The sequence below is a fragment of the Silurus aristotelis genome (genome assembly GCF_946808225.1).
Source record: "Silurus aristotelis genome assembly, chromosome: 16".
NCBI classification, from domain to species: Eukaryota; Metazoa; Chordata; class Actinopteri; order Siluriformes; family Siluridae; genus Silurus; species Silurus aristotelis.
This window is the reverse complement of record NC_139589.1, coordinates 18153416-18169186: the sequence shown is the minus strand read 5'-3', so window position 1 is coordinate 18169186 and position 15771 is coordinate 18153416. Positions and strand designations below refer to the sequence as shown.

General features: G+C 40.1%; 1 protein-coding gene across 4 annotated transcripts in view; it reads left to right on the top strand.

Moving 5' to 3' along the window:
- Positions 1–275: 275 nt before the first annotated feature.
- The window catches only part of ptpra (protein tyrosine phosphatase receptor type A), a 42348-nt gene continuing 26852 nt past the window's right edge, over positions 276–15771 (top strand). For 2 of the 4 annotated variants that reach the window (XM_083563895.1, XM_083563893.1), the window contains exon 1: positions 310–678. The gene's annotated coding sequence lies outside the window, so the exon portion shown is untranslated. Of the gene's footprint in view, positions 679–15771 lie in introns of all 4 variants that reach the window. The other 2 variants (XM_083563894.1, XM_083563896.1) reach the window with 2 other exon arrangements.

The window sequence follows — 15771 nt, the reverse complement described above, 5'->3', positions numbered from 1 at the left end:
GCTAAAAACAGGTCATTAGTGATTTTAACTAGAGCAATTTGTCCTTGGGGATTAATAAAGCACTCCATCCATCTACTTAGACAGCTAATATAAGAATGTGTCCAAATATTTATGGCCCTGCTTGAAGAGCTTTGCACTTCGATACGCCTCAGTCTATTTGATGCAATGCGCGATATGCTCACTAGGGGGCGCGACACACCTGTGAGCGATACGGGGGCGTGGTTTAATGAAAGCACAGGGACGAGCCCCAAAAAAAAGAATGGGCGCAAGTGGGCGTGGTCTGCACTGGGATGGAGGCGGGGTTTGCCACTGGGAAAATCCACTGCTTTCCCATTCCTATCGGCCAGGCGCAACATGGCGGACTAGGAGAGGCGGCACGACAGCGCCCGGATACAGCGAGTAAAACGCGGGATACAGGCACCCGGCGTCCCGGAGAGCACAAAACCAGATCCTGGGGGAAGTGAAGAGAACGGAAGGCGATAAACGGAGCACTTTAGGACTGGTTTGGACATGTAATTTTGAAGCAGGTTCCGAGCGGGCCGTGTACAGCGCTACCTCGGCACTCGGGGTGAGGAGGAGTCCGGGGCCGGGACATCGAGTGCTGGATACCAACTTCACAAACCCTCGCTCTTTGGTGCAGCTAATAACGGTGTGCAGTGTGTGAAAAAGCGCGGTGAGGTGAGTTACACACGGCTTTCCTTAAATATAATAAATGGATTCATTGAAGTTTAGAATTATGAAGCTGAAAATGTGTTCAGTGTGAGTGGAATAATAAAAGCGCGCTGCAACGGGGGAAAGGCACGGCGTAGATTTTAATGGAGGGCGGGGCCAAAGCGCAGACACACACACACACACACACACACCATTATATTCTACACGCTTCGATTCTACACACTCACATTCCACACACTTCTATTGTACACATCCTATTTTTTTATATTCTACTCACTCACATCTTGCACAACTCTATTCTCACACTTTTATTCTACACTCTCGTCTTTCACTTCTACACACTCATCCCATTTTATTATATTCTACACACACACTTCTCTCACACTTCTATTCTACACACACCTCTCACACTTCTACACACTCATCCCATTTTATTATATTCTACACACACACTTCTCTCACACTTCTATTCTACACACACCTCTCACACTTCTACACACTCATCCTATTTCATTATATTCTACACACTCACTTCTCTCACACTTCTATTCTACACACACCTCTCACACTTCTACACACTCATCCTATTTCATTATATTCTACACACACACTTCTCTCACACTTCTACACACACCTCTCACACTTCTACACACTCATCCTATTTCATTATATTCTACACACTCACTTCTCTCACACTTCTACACACACCTCTCACACTTCTACACACGCATCCTATTTCATTATATTCTACACACTCACTTCTCTCACACTTCTACACACACCTCTCACACTTCTACACAATCATCCTATTTCATTATATTCTACACACTCACATCTCACACACTTTCATTCTAAACACTCGCATCCTATTTAATTAAGTTCTACGCACTCACAACCCACACACTTTCATTCTAAACACTCGCATCCTATTTAATTAAGTTCTACGCACTCACAACCCACACATTTCTATTCTAGACACTCACAACCACACATTTACGTTCTATATACTTCTGTCATACACTCCTGTTATAAAGAGATGTTACAGTCCTATTCAACACACTAATTATGAACTCATTCTACACACTTGATTCTACACACTCGTATGCTACACATTCAGATCTTCCACAGTTCGATTCTACACACTCTCATCCTATGCTCTTGTTCTCCTCTGTTTTTGCATTCAGTTCCATTTCACATAAATCACACTTTCAGTCTGCTTTCTGACATTGGATTAAACCTGAACCTACTAAACCTGGAACCATTTTTTGTGTGTGTGTGTGTGTGTGTCAACACACTTGGCCAGTCGACATGATTCTGAATGTAGAAAGTTGTACTCAGTTTTATTCTTAGCTGACACAATCTGCACAGAGGTGTTTTCTGCATATAGAGTACATCCTTTCATTAGACACAAGTACATTGTCCTCAGCAGCATTCTGCACTGTCATGTTTAGTCACGGTTATATTAGTCACATTACACACTTCCTTTTACTCTTTCCTTTTAGCATCCAGGGACGTGCTAACTCAGGGATTAAAGCTCTGAGTTACTGATCGAAAAGTCGGGGGTTAAAGCCCCAGTATTGCCAAACTGCAACTCTTGGGCCCTTGAGAAAGTCTCTTAACCCTCTGTGATGCAGGGGTGCTAGGGCTGAAACGATTCCTCAAGTAATTCGAATACAAAAAAATAATCGAGGCAAATTATTGTGCTTCGTTTAGTCCAATAAGCTACACACACGGCACTGTGTTTCCTCACGGAGCATTATTACTGTTGCACCACCTGATAAACGATTGAACGCTCTGGACAGGTAAACACTAAAGACGCTGTAGAATGAAGAAATGGAGGAATTGGGAGAATCTTGCAACTCTGACTTATCGCATCCCCAACTTTACTCCTGGCAATTCCAAGTTTTTTTCTCTCGGAATTCTGACTTTTTTCACACAATTCCGACTTTTTTTATTTTTTTATTTATTTATTAATTTTTTTTTAAGCCAATCAGGCAGCCTCAGTGCCAGAAATCGGGCACATTGAAAGGGAAATAGGTTACAATCAATAGAATCGCATGGTATCAACAATGAGCCCCTGATCCCTGGAGAGAACTCTGTCTAACAATCAGCTCTGGAGGAGACGGAACAAGACGGATGAAGCAGAGGAGCCTCGTTCATACACCAACAGCTCCAAACTTCAGGCCCACAACACGTCTTATTTTCTCTCGTATATGTTGTATTGTCCGATTAATCATTGGAATATCCGGTAGAATGCTCGATTACTAAAATAATGGATATCTACAGTACTACATTTCACTTTACCTGAACACATTGCATACTGTATGTCTATACAGTCATGAACACAGTAATAATCAGAGCGTTCGTTTTCAGCACCATCTCATCAGTCGCACTGTGGGATCGTATTGCACGGGGCCAAACGTTACACTATTATACACGTTATCACTATTACACACTCCTTTCTTCACGTTTTCACATTCGTCAGTCGTCCCGCACGACCACATATCAACCGTCCGTTCATTATATCGCACGTCCAAATGTGCTACACGAAACTGAGAACAAAGCTAGTCGAGTGTGTTCATCACACCTCTTCATATTGTTTCTGCCATGTGATTAAGGGATGACGCATCCACCTACATCCTGGAACAAAACCAAAACAGGTTTTATTTCGCAAAACGAAGGAGTTCGACTTCCTTCACTTATTGCAGCAGTGTGATGATTTGTTTGAATTCTTTATTTAGACAAAAATTTGCATGTATTGCGCATCATATTAAACGATGGATTGTATCATGTTTGAACGACAAGATAAAAGTTAATATGGTCTTTGTGGATCTTTTTTTTGGCTTTATATACATGTATAAGTATGGTTTGAATTTGGATACTGATCCAGACACATTTCCTGTTATAGCAGCTCCTCCTCTTTCCCTTACCTGCTAAGGTGATGAAATAATACTAGATCCAAGTGTGCGAGTCTGACACTTACTCAGAGCTAAAGAGGAGATCTTCGTTTCCTAGAGCAGGGTCATTTTTTGGCGTACCAAAATGTTTTTTGTTTTTTTTTAAGGTGTAACATGGTGTCTTTTTTTTCTTTCTTTTTTTTTAAACCCCAAATCAGTTTACTAATGTGAAAAAGTGTGTGCATTTCATGTCCTCGTGTTTATAATGATGTATAACAAACATAAAACAAGTTCATACCTGTTGGAAATAAATGTCACCCACAATGTACAGTCTTTCGCTCCGGAGGCCTCTTTAAGGCAATGAAACGATAGAATGCAGGCGAAGAAATCCTGAAGATTTTCCATCTCAGAAAGTCAGTGTTCCCTTTTCCTGTTATAAAATGCTGACACTAAAGACTCACTTACACAACATGTTTTAAGTGAATGTTTTCTTACAAAGCCTCACAATGTCCGCAATCACTGGTGGTATATAATTTGTTCGTTTCTGTTGTGTTGGCCATAGCATACAGACGTTACTATAGAAACAAACAAAAAAAAAACGTGTTTGAACGTGCACATTTGTGTAAACCTTTCAAGTGGGATGTCTAACAGAGCTTTCGTAATTAAAAACGAATCAATACCTGATGACTGTATTGAATTGTATCTGAACGACTGATGTATTTACCCGAAGGTCACTTAAACATCTCATTCTATCTTTAGTTCCCATTTGCTGTTATAACAACTTCCACTCTTCTTGGAAGACGTTCCACTAGATTTTGGAGTACAAGGGCGTAAGGCAAGTCAGATACTGATGTAGGGTGAGGAGGCCTGGGGTACACTTAGCATTTAGTTTGTCCCAGAGGTGTTCCATAGGGTTGAGGTCAGAGCTCTAGAAAAGACCACTCAATGTCTTCCACTGCAGTCCATGTAAACAATATCTTCATGGAGCTGGCTTTGTGCACAGGTGCACCGTCATGCTGGAGCAGGTTTGGGCATCCTACACAGTTGTGTGCTTCCAACTTTGTGGTAACAGTTTGGGGAAGAACCACATCTGTCTGGGAAAGTCAGGTATCCCAATACTTTTGGCTGTATAGAGTGTCTCAAATTTTGTATTTTTTACTTTAACTAGACCTCTGAGTTCAATATTTTACCACACAATAAAATTCACATCACTGAAGTCACAATGTTACTGGTTCATGAATATTACTAGTCGCTTTATTTGGACCAAAAAAGTTAATGTGATCTTGTGATTGGTGAGATTCATTACCCATGTTGGATATCTTATTTTTTGTATACATTACCTTGAATCCAAGTAAGACCATGAGGTAACAAAATAGTAGTAGATATAATGTGGGTTTTAATAAAAATCGAATTGGTTTTGAAATGCGTTGTTTGGCCGAGGCAGATTGACCAATGAAGCAGGTAGTCTTGCCAACTGGACCGCAACCCTGACCTGAATAAAGTGCTCACTGAAAGACTGTGTTTCGTTTGAAGCATGCAGCGTGAAAAAGCAGAGTACCTCAGAACACAAATGACTTATATTGTGTCTGTGTGTCACCTGATCAACATGGTCCCGTGTAAACAGTGCTATATATGGAATATTAACACTCTCTAGGCCAACTAGTTCTGTCTCAGTGGAGAGGGTTTTTCCTACAGACACATTGGGTGTTGAATATTTCCATAGGCAACAAACACCCTAACAACTCTACTTATTATAGTCATGGGTGACCAAATCATTGGGTTTTGATTTATGAGGGTTTTTTTTACAGATTATCTCCATAATTTAATCTTAGCCAGTTCTCACTGACAAACCAGCTCTTTGTACCATAAGACGGCTACCATCTCAGATGGGTGAAGGCCATCATGTGCCTCTTACAAGACATGTGAAACAGTCAACCGCATCTTTTTATATAGTTGCTGTGTCATAGGACACTGTATCATGTTTTAGGGTATAAGGTGTTTTTTTTTAACTTGTCACATGTACCTTACATCTCAGCGAAATTCTGCCTTCGCATTTCCCAGCAAGCGTAGGGTCAGCCATGATTCATCGCCCCTGGAGCAAAGGCATTTAAGGGCCTTCCTTAAGGCCCCAAATGCGCAGCTCGGCAATACTGGGGATTGAACCCCCAGATTTGCGATCGGTAACCCAGCCCATGAGCTGCCACCTCCCTACAGTTCCTTCAGGAAACCCCCCACCCCTTCCGCATACATGTGCTCACAATGCCTGTGATTGGATGCCTTGGTTGTGTGGAAACCTCTCACCAGGCAAACACATTGTAGCTTATGTAATTTAATAACATTCGGATTTACATGAGTTAATACAGAATAACTAAGTATTAAACTCTGTGTTTTAACTCGACGAAAGTGTCAGTTGTGAGGCCTGGCTTGTTTGCTCGATGAACTGTCGTGAGCGCTGTGCAAGCATAAAGAGTCATAGAATATGAGGGTTTCTCTGACTCTGTATATTATCTCGTTTTGTGAACCAGATCACTGTCCGGTCGATCTGTGATTCAGCAAGCGGTGGGATTTCGAGGCATACCACATAATTGAAGCGCTGCCTCCTTAACATACATCAGTTTTGTTCTCTCGGAATGTCAATGAGTAGATGTTTTTCTTTCTCTGGTTTTTGATCATTTCTCTGGTTATTGATTATTTTTCTGGTTATCTGTCAGTGGGGGCGGGGGGGGGGGGTGCATTGTAGACAATTTTTTACTTTTTACTTCGATACATTGCAGCTTTCTCTTTGGGTCATTTTCCCTCTCAAGTTTGATGAATTACAAAGTTTAAAATGTAGGATTTACAGCGGGGTCAGTCCAAAACAGGCACACACCTGAAATAGAAGAATTCTGAGAATTCATTAATCATTTATTCCATTGTAACCTTATAAAATAATCTCTATATGTTGGTTAATACTTCTAATGCTTATTATGAGGTGTAAACTGAAACATCTGAAATGCAAGTTTTTAAGCATTTTTGTCTCTTTTTCTGAAAGTAGATATGATATTAAATGTACCGTACCTAAAAATATAATAACATCACAAAAATTATTAGGAAATTGAACACTAAAAACGGGTCCAGTTCTTTTTTCTTCAGGATCAAACGTAGCCTATTTCCTGTTCAAGCGACGTGTAAAAATTTATGATTTAAATCCCCAAGCTGCTCTTCAGAGTCCGTATTCTGCTTTAACAGCGCACATGCGATTTTAACGAGTCCAAACGAAAACCGAGGTCTTTCTGAACGTGTCTTTGTGCCTGCTGGTTCATGTCTCAAGCTTGTCCCTGAGCTTCCGTTCTTCTTTGCAGTGCCGAGTTCTTTTGCCGTCTCTCTCTCTCTCGTTTTCTTTCTTTTTTTCCATACACATTCACTGAGCTGTGCTGGAACTCGCAGAGCAATTAACCTATCAGGATGCCATTTCCCAAAAGTGTCAAGGTCGTCTCGAAATTAGGGCATCATACAAAAATTGGAACGCTCTCCACTCTTGCTGTGAATTCAGCCCCAATTTGGAATCTCGAACCAGACACATGTCTAAATACACGCTTTGTCTGGACTAAAACTGAACACGCGCTTTGTTTTTGCCGATAGTAAACAGTCGATAGGGTTCAGGCTCTTGATTGCTCAGGTCTGCTCTCCATCGTCTTCCACTTCTGCTCGATCGGCTCTTCGTGTCTGTGCTCGCCCTCCCCAGAGGTTACGAAATACACACCTCTCAGTCTGGCATCTGGAGAAAACACCCTGTTCTGTCCTCGAAGGGTTCTCAATGTGTGTGTGTGTGCTTATTTTCTGGGCTCAGCAGACATTTTACATACTTAGAAGGCACAAACGTGTGTATTGGTGTGCTGTTTGTGACCTGAATCTTTCTGTTGGACAAGCACAATAAAGCAGTCAATAAAGTACACATCTGTCTGTTTATACTCCTGTGTCGAAAAAGATGGGCAAAGCCAAGAATGGCCAAATAATGAAGCTTTCACTGGGCTTAACAAACAAATAGTATCTCTCTCTCTCTCTCTCTCTCTCTCTCTCTCTCTCTCTCTCTCTCTCTCTCTCTCTCTCTCTCTCTCTTTTTCTGCTTTGTCAATCTTTATTCCATTCATGAGCTTGTATTCAAGCCCTTGCCTTTCTGCATCAGGTGTGGTGGAGGACTACATGCTGACTCACCTTTTAGAAAAAAAATGTACATGCCTGAAGATAAAACTTTTGTACACCCAAATTACTCAATCATTATGATGAGACAATAAGACTATATAAATTAACGTCTGTGTTTTCAGCTTTTCCACTTAACTGCCAGAGGACATTTTAAGCGTGCATATGTTTCATTCTTACTAATTCTCTGACTAATGTTTTAGCATTATGATACTGCATACTGATCAGACGGTTGGGGGTTTAACTCATGGTATCGCCAAACTGCCACTCTTGAGGACCTTGAGCAAGACCCCTAACCCTCTGTGTTCCAGCGGCGCTGTATCATGGCTGACCTTGCGTTCTGTCCCCAGCTTCCTAATACCACTGGGATATGTGAAGAAAACATTTCCCTGTTCTGTAAAGTACATGTAAAAAGTATAAATCACCTACCTAACAGGACAACATCCCTAAGCACACAGTCAACATAACAAAGGAGTTGCTTCAGGAGGACTCCTTGAGTGGCCCAGCCAGAGCCCAGACTCGAACACGATCAAACATCTCTGGAGAGATCTGAAAATGGCTGTACGCCGACGGCCCCCATCCAACCCGATTGAGCTTGAGGGGTTCCGCAAAGAATGGAGAAACTTTCCAAAAACAGATGTGCCAAGCTTGTTGTGTCATACTCAAATAGACCTGAGGCTGTTATTGGTGCTAAAGGTGCTTCAACAAAGTATTGAGCAAAGGCTGTGATTACTTATGCTGTAGCTATCAAGCACTTAGACGAACATGACCGTTCTGACTACAGCTGAATTATAACAGCTATCAATTTTTCACCAGGCAGCAGGGGGCGATGGCTTGTTTGTTTGTTTTTGCAGAACACTGCTTTTCCTTACATACTGTTGGATTTTATTTCCAATGGGAATTCTTTTCTCTTCAAATAATGTGTTATGAACTGAAATAAGTACAGACATAAATAGGAGGTGCACTTCTTTAAAGATGACTTTAGAAATGTTCGTAAAGCAGCTCTTTTTTTTTTTATTTTTATTAAAGAGCATTTTTTCAGGATACTTTGAAAGGACGAAGTCAGACAGGAAGGAGGATACGTGACGTTCCTATACGAAGCTCTTGGGACACACAGGGTTAAACAGTGGTCACGTATAACATGCCGGAAATGCCTGCATTTCTGCTCTTGGGTTAGTTTCAACTTCCGGTTTAGGCCACGCCCACTTGTTTTAATTCCGAATACGCATTCAAATATTCGAAGCAGTAAACAGTTGCCGATTGTGTTACACACCAAATGTGTACTGCAAAACGGATGACATTTTTAGACGATGATGTCATACTGTGAAAATGTCCCCTAGCCCAAAGCTTGCTTGACAGTGAGCCAGTCTGGCATGGGGTTGACCAGTTTCAAAGTTTTTTTTTGGGATTTGACAAGTTTGTGGTTGTTTTGAAGGTTGTTCATTGTGACGCGACGCACGTACGAAAACCAGGGACTGGTCAGTGTTGCAGTGTGGTCATATGAAGTGTGTACTTACGGTTTGAGTTGTGGCTACGTGACAGGCGTTCTCTTAATGCAGAGCATATGTCTGGATGTATTGTGGCATGTTTTGTCTTGCTGCGAGTTAATGCCCACGTGTGGTGTAACATCTGCTCTTTGTAGTTATGGATGCAGTTTGCATTGAATAACTGTGAATAATGTGAAAAGGGTTACACGCTATCAGGTTTTCGGATCACGGTGTAGGATTTTCTGAATCGTTTCCGGAGTTAAAATGCTCCGCCGGGTTTAAACTTGTGACCTCGGCCCATTCGCTGCAGGCATGGACTTCCTGTAACTATCATTGTCATATCTTTGGCATCTGGCTTGAGATTGGACCTCGTCCTGCTTCCAAGTTGGACTCGGCTCCTTTATGTTCAGTTCCTATTTATTTAAAAACATAATTCATCTATTAATTAGTTTTTTTATTTTTAGGTAGTGATTCTGCCTCTATTTTTATTACTATTATAATTACATGTTATTGAAGGACATAAACTTTATTTCTTTAGTGCTTCATTATTTAAGGATCAGCATAAAGTCAGATTTAAGGAGATTCACTGAATCATGTTGAGGTTTAATCAGCAACCTACAAATGATGTTTATTGAAATAGTTTTCGTAATTTTTTTTCTTTTTTATTGTGTAAACATATAAACGTGTGTATTCAGAGTTAGAGAATGGCATATAGAGACGTATTAAATTTCACGTCACCCATCGCTGAATCCGTTTCCTTTGCTTGCCATTGCAATAGAGTTTCAAAACATTGAATATAATTAAGACTAACTGCAAAGGTCTTAATCCATGTCTTTCACCCACATTAGTCAGTTGTCAGGCTATAAAATAGCACATGATGCAGCGCATCTGATTTTGGATGTTGAAATTGACGTATTCTTTATATTTTACATTGAAAGCAGCAGAAAACATGGAGATTAGGCAAGGGTGAAAATACAGAAGTGACTGAACTGGTTGCAAAACATACTGCATATTTGCACTCTTCCAGAGTCGTGCCCAATGGTGTCTCCTGCTTGCTCACTAGGTATGGGATGAAGAGTATTTTGTGTAGTAAATTGGATGCTGAAAAGTGAAACTGTAACGTATGCGTACACGGGTGGTGCTGACAGTTTGGTAGATTTGCGCTCTTTTGTAACCAGAATGTGCCCGCGGTTTTAACGGCCCCAGGCGGCATGGGACTCTGCTAACTTTAAACATTATAGCTTAGATTATTATTAGAAATAAAACACAATTTAAAGATTTACTCTATTTAAGACATTAAGACTGACTTGTAAGAGTCATATGCGGTTATAACATCCTCCAGAAAATATTCCACTAGATTTTAGAGTGCGCTCGTGGAGATTGGTGCTCATTTTGCCACAAGGTTATGAGTAAAGTCGAATACTGATGTAAAGTGAGGAGGCCTGGAGTTCAGTAAAAACATTCTAGTTCATACCAATGGTGTTCAGTTCAGAGCTCTATAGCAGGCCACTGAAGATCTTCCACTCCAACTCATGAAAACATTTCTTAATGGAGCAGGGTCAAGTGACGGGAAGATGTAATGCTAGCACATCCAAAGGCATCCTGTACAATTGCGTGCCTCCAAATATTGTGGTACCAGTTTGGGGAAAAAACAAATATGGCTGGGAAAGTCACTCACTATTCGTATAGTTTATATGTAATATTGATTTTAAATGGCATGCCACTGCCGCTATCGATTGTTTTAGTAATAGTGTATTCTAACGATTATTCCATCGGGTAATCAGATGAGAAATAATTGGACGGGTCTTAAAATTAACGTAATAAATTTTTTCTTTTTTAGAAAAATTTGCTTTTTTTATTGCTGGAATTGCAACACCGCTGAATCCATTTATTTAATAGCATTTAATAGACATTACATCAAAATACAAATATAAAAAGTTTCAAAAGTTCCTCCGCAGTGGCCATGTAGAACCTTATGGGAAAATATTTGTTAAATGAAGCTCATAATTATTCTCGCTCATGTATTTATTTGTTAAATCTCCCACAGTATCAGTGATGTGGTTTTCCTGTCTCCGGAAAAGCCACATAAAATCTTTTATGAATTAAATCCGTGGTTTTATCGGCAGCTTAAAATTACGTGCTCCACTACCCACTCTACGCCGCCACTGCCATAAATAAAACTCTAAAAATCCATTTCAAATTACTTTTAAAAAACAACGTACGACGTTTTCTTTACGTTATTAGTTCGAAACGATCCCAAACTTTGGAAACTTTCTGCCGTTTTTCTTTGAACAGAATCTTCTCCTCGCCCCTCTGCGGGTAGTGCGTCAGTCATAATGCTCCGTAGGAAACACGATGCTTTGTGATTTGATGCACTAAACGAATTTTTCTAATGGAGTGATTATAAATGGAGTTTAGAGTTCAGTCCTAAATGTATGTACAGTGAAACCTCGATACTCACGGGGATTACATTCGATGACCCCTTGTGAATAACAAAGAAATCGTGAGAATTTTTTTTTTGGGTACATGTACTCTACTGTAAACTGAACAAAAATTGTGAATTACTTGTCAAATGTTTTATATACTACTTTAAATGGATAATAAAATAGTTTTCCAAACATTTTGATGTAATTTATTAGTACAAACGTTGTTTTGAAATGTTCCCCCGAACTTCCGAGCCTCTCGCGGTTTCTCGTGAACTATCAGATTTTCCGCGAGTTACTCTTATTTCGATTCCAAATAATAAAGTAGCGAACTATCGAGGTCCCGAGTATCGAGGTTCCACTGTATTTACATTGTCCAACGCGTGTTTTAAAATACAGTACTGTGTCGTGTTTTTGCATTAAGGAGAGCGTATTTATTTTCTCCAGCTTCAGTAACCACAAGGTGACTGTTGCTAACAGCAGGAGCATCACACACACAGGAATTGCCGGTGCTTATTCATAGCTCCAAAGATGTCATCTGTGAATGGATGTAGTCATCAGACCACATGTAGTGCAGTACGTGACTAGATCAAGAGCGTGTATTTGAAGCACCTTGTAATGTGAAGTTTAATCGAAAATATATCATATGGCTAAATATCTGTGGACACGTCACCCTCACACCTATATCTCCCTAACTGTTTCCGCAAAGTTGGAAGCACACAGTTTTATAGAATATCTTTGTCTGCTGTACGTAGAATTATAATTTCTCTACACTGGAACTAAAAGGCCCAAAACGAGGTCCATTGGAGGAAAAAACATTTTGCTTTGGGTAAAGAAACCGGAGTGGCCTTTACTAATGCCTGACCACTATCCCTTTTATTCAAGTTTGCCATGAATTGGAAAGTCATCTGCACCCCAGGCTTTTTCACTTGGCATCAGTGAAATCTACCTCCCTAATATACCCCACAGCCACTCTCCAACATCTAGTGGAAATTCTTCCAAAAGTGTGGAAGTTATGAAAACAGGGAAGTAAATCTGGAATGGGCTGTTCAACAAGCACATGTAGGTTGATGAAGAGGTGTCCATGTTTTGCTTTGTGGAATGTAGGTTTTTTTTTTCTTTCTTCCCTCCCGGCAATTTGCATAAAAGACAAACCTTATATAGTTTGCAGAATTCCATTATAATATGTACCTAGATTCTCTCTAAGGAGGTCTCGATACATTCAACAACATTGTGGCTTGAAATTTGTTTTCTGTCGCCAGTCTGTCTTCTTAATCAGTGACAAATAAACTGATTTCCTGAGTCGCACAACAGTTTTTCAGGCAGCGGAAACATATTTTAAATCGAAATCAGTTGCTTGTTGGCAATGGCAGGTGATAATACTTATCTTTTGCCTCAGACTGTTTGTAACTTGTCTGTGCTTGAATTATTTATGATTAGTTTCTCCGAATGTTTTTTTTGTACAGAGTGCAGTATTTTTTTAACAGATTTGGAATTTGGTGAATGACAGATTTGAAGTAACAAAGAAATACATTTATATTTTTCATTTCTTTCCTGTATTACTTATTACCCTCTGACTGCCCCTTTTTCTTTTCCTCTGACCCCCACTTGGGTGTATTTTAGAACTGCAGGACATATTTCTCATTCGAAGAATTTTTCCGGCATGGCTGAGGAGAAGCTGCTTAAACCGAAAATGTGATAAACTTTTGGAAACAAATGCTAACGTATTTAGTGTGTGAACACGACACCTGTTTAACGTCGGACAGGTTCATAATTGATTCTGAATTGCTGTAATGTGTATTGTGCTGATCCACAATGCAGCAGAGGAAAACACTGGTCCTGTGACTGCTCGCTGATTTCACCCTGATTAGCGAAGGGGGGGGGAGTGCGTGTGCGAGAGAAAGAGATTCAGTGCCCTATTTAAAACCCGTTCTTGTCTTGCATGTAATGATCCAATCAGCCATATTGAAAATCACGTTGAAAACCAACTTTTATTTTCGTTTGGTTATTTTTTTTAGACTTTCAGAACGTGCAGTTAAAATGAAGCACCAATATTTCAAGTTTAATCAATGTGTTTTTTTGGCCCTTCATTGACTTTATTTAGGAGTTGTTTTAAAAATAAACTAAAGTTTCATTTAGTCTATTCTAAGGGTCACGTTTTCCACCTCGTTGTGTGCATACGCCTCGTTTATAAATGAGACCCCTGGACAGGTAAACACAAAAGAAGAAGCTGCAGAATGAAAAATGAAGGAACCAGTGAGAGATGAGGAGAAGATTCAGGCGAAAGAACACAACAAAGATTTTAAAATTTGGAATAATTCACTAAAACATACGTAATTAAACGTAAAAAAAAATTTTTATATTTTTTTCTATGGTGTTTTTATTTTTATATATATATATATATATATATATATATATATATATATATATATATATATATATATACAGTGAGGAAAATGATATTGAGATATATATATATATATATATATATATATATATATATATATAATTTTGTTTTGAGATAATCAGGATTCTATCATGAAGATATGCTGTCAGAAAAGCTGGAATAGTTTTAAAGAAGATTCTCCACCCACATCTATTTGTGTCTCTTTTAGACTTTTCTGGCAGTGAGCTTCAGAATCATGCAGTTTCCAATTGGTTTAGACTTCTGAACACTCCCTTAAATGGGTCAAAACCTATAGTTACTTCCTATTAGATAAAATTGTAGCTGCTTATATTCACACCAAGTAGTCTGTTTTTTTTTTGTTTGTTTGTTTTTTTAATGTTTTTGTTTACTGAGATCTATAAAGATGTCTTAATGAATAAGAGAGTTCATTAATTGTATTCATGTTCCATGGATTGAAAACGATCGAGTTGAAGTTTTGGGGGAGTGGTGGCTCCAGCGGTTAAGGCGCTGGGTTACCGATCGGAAGGTCGGGGGTTCAAGCCCCGGTATCGCCAAGCTGCCACTCTTGGGCCCTTGAGCAAGGCCCTTAACCCTCTATGCTCCAGGGGACCCTTACGAGAAAAAATAAACCAAGGACCGTGACGTTGGAGCGACGTGGGGCCGCCTTCCCGTGGGCTCACCACCTGCAGGAGGGACCGTAAGGGACCGGGGGTGAGAGGATTGGGCAGCAGTCGAAGGCGGGGGCCTTGACAGCCCGATTCCTGGACACGGAGAAGTGTCTGGGGAATCTGCTTAGACTGCTGCCCCCGCGACCCGAATTACGGATAAGCGGGAGAAGAAGAATGAATGAATGAGTTGAAGTTTTGCTGAAATGTGATACTCTTGCAGGTTTGCTAATAAGCACCAGAAACATTCTGGTTAGTCAAGTAGGTTTTTCATGAAAATGACGCATCTGTCTGGTGAGACGTCTCATTTCATGAGACCAAAACCTTTTTTTTTTTTTGGTTACAGGCTATATGTTATATAGCTATCACAGTTAAAGCTCACACTAGTAAGCAAACACTAATCCTGCCTGCTAAAACCGAGACGATCAATCCCTCCAAGAAACATGACCACAACGAAAGTGTGTGTGTGTGTGTGTGTGTGTGTGTGTGTGTGTGTGTGTGTGTGTGTGTGTGTGTGTGTGTGTGAGTGTGTGTGTGTGTGAGTGTGTGTGTGTGTGAGTGTGTGAGTGTGTGAGTGTGTGAGTGTGTGTGTGAGTGTGAGTGTGAGTGTGAGTGTGAGTGTGTGTGAGTGTGAGTGTGTGTGAGTGTGAGTGTGTGTGAGTGTGTGTGTGTGTGTGTGTGTGTGTGTGTGTGTGTGTGGCATGACGGTCAGGTGCTATGAGTTGCTGATGAATCATGTGTAGAGGAAGCAACAGTTTATTTGTGCTCTGTTTTAATCATAATTGCAATTGTATGTGTTTTGCACAATGATGGTAATGACGGAGAATGACCAAAAAATTGGTGAACTTTGCTAAAGTGGCCAATTGTTTTTATTACATTTGCCAAATTAAATCAAGCTTCTCATTCAGATGTTATAACTGCCTGGCCAGCTGACTGAGGACAATTTGTCCTTGTCACATACTTGAGTATGTTGAAGACAAAGTCAAGTTCTTCACTAGTTTAAGTCTGTCTGTCTGTTTGTCTGTATTAGGGGTATAACGG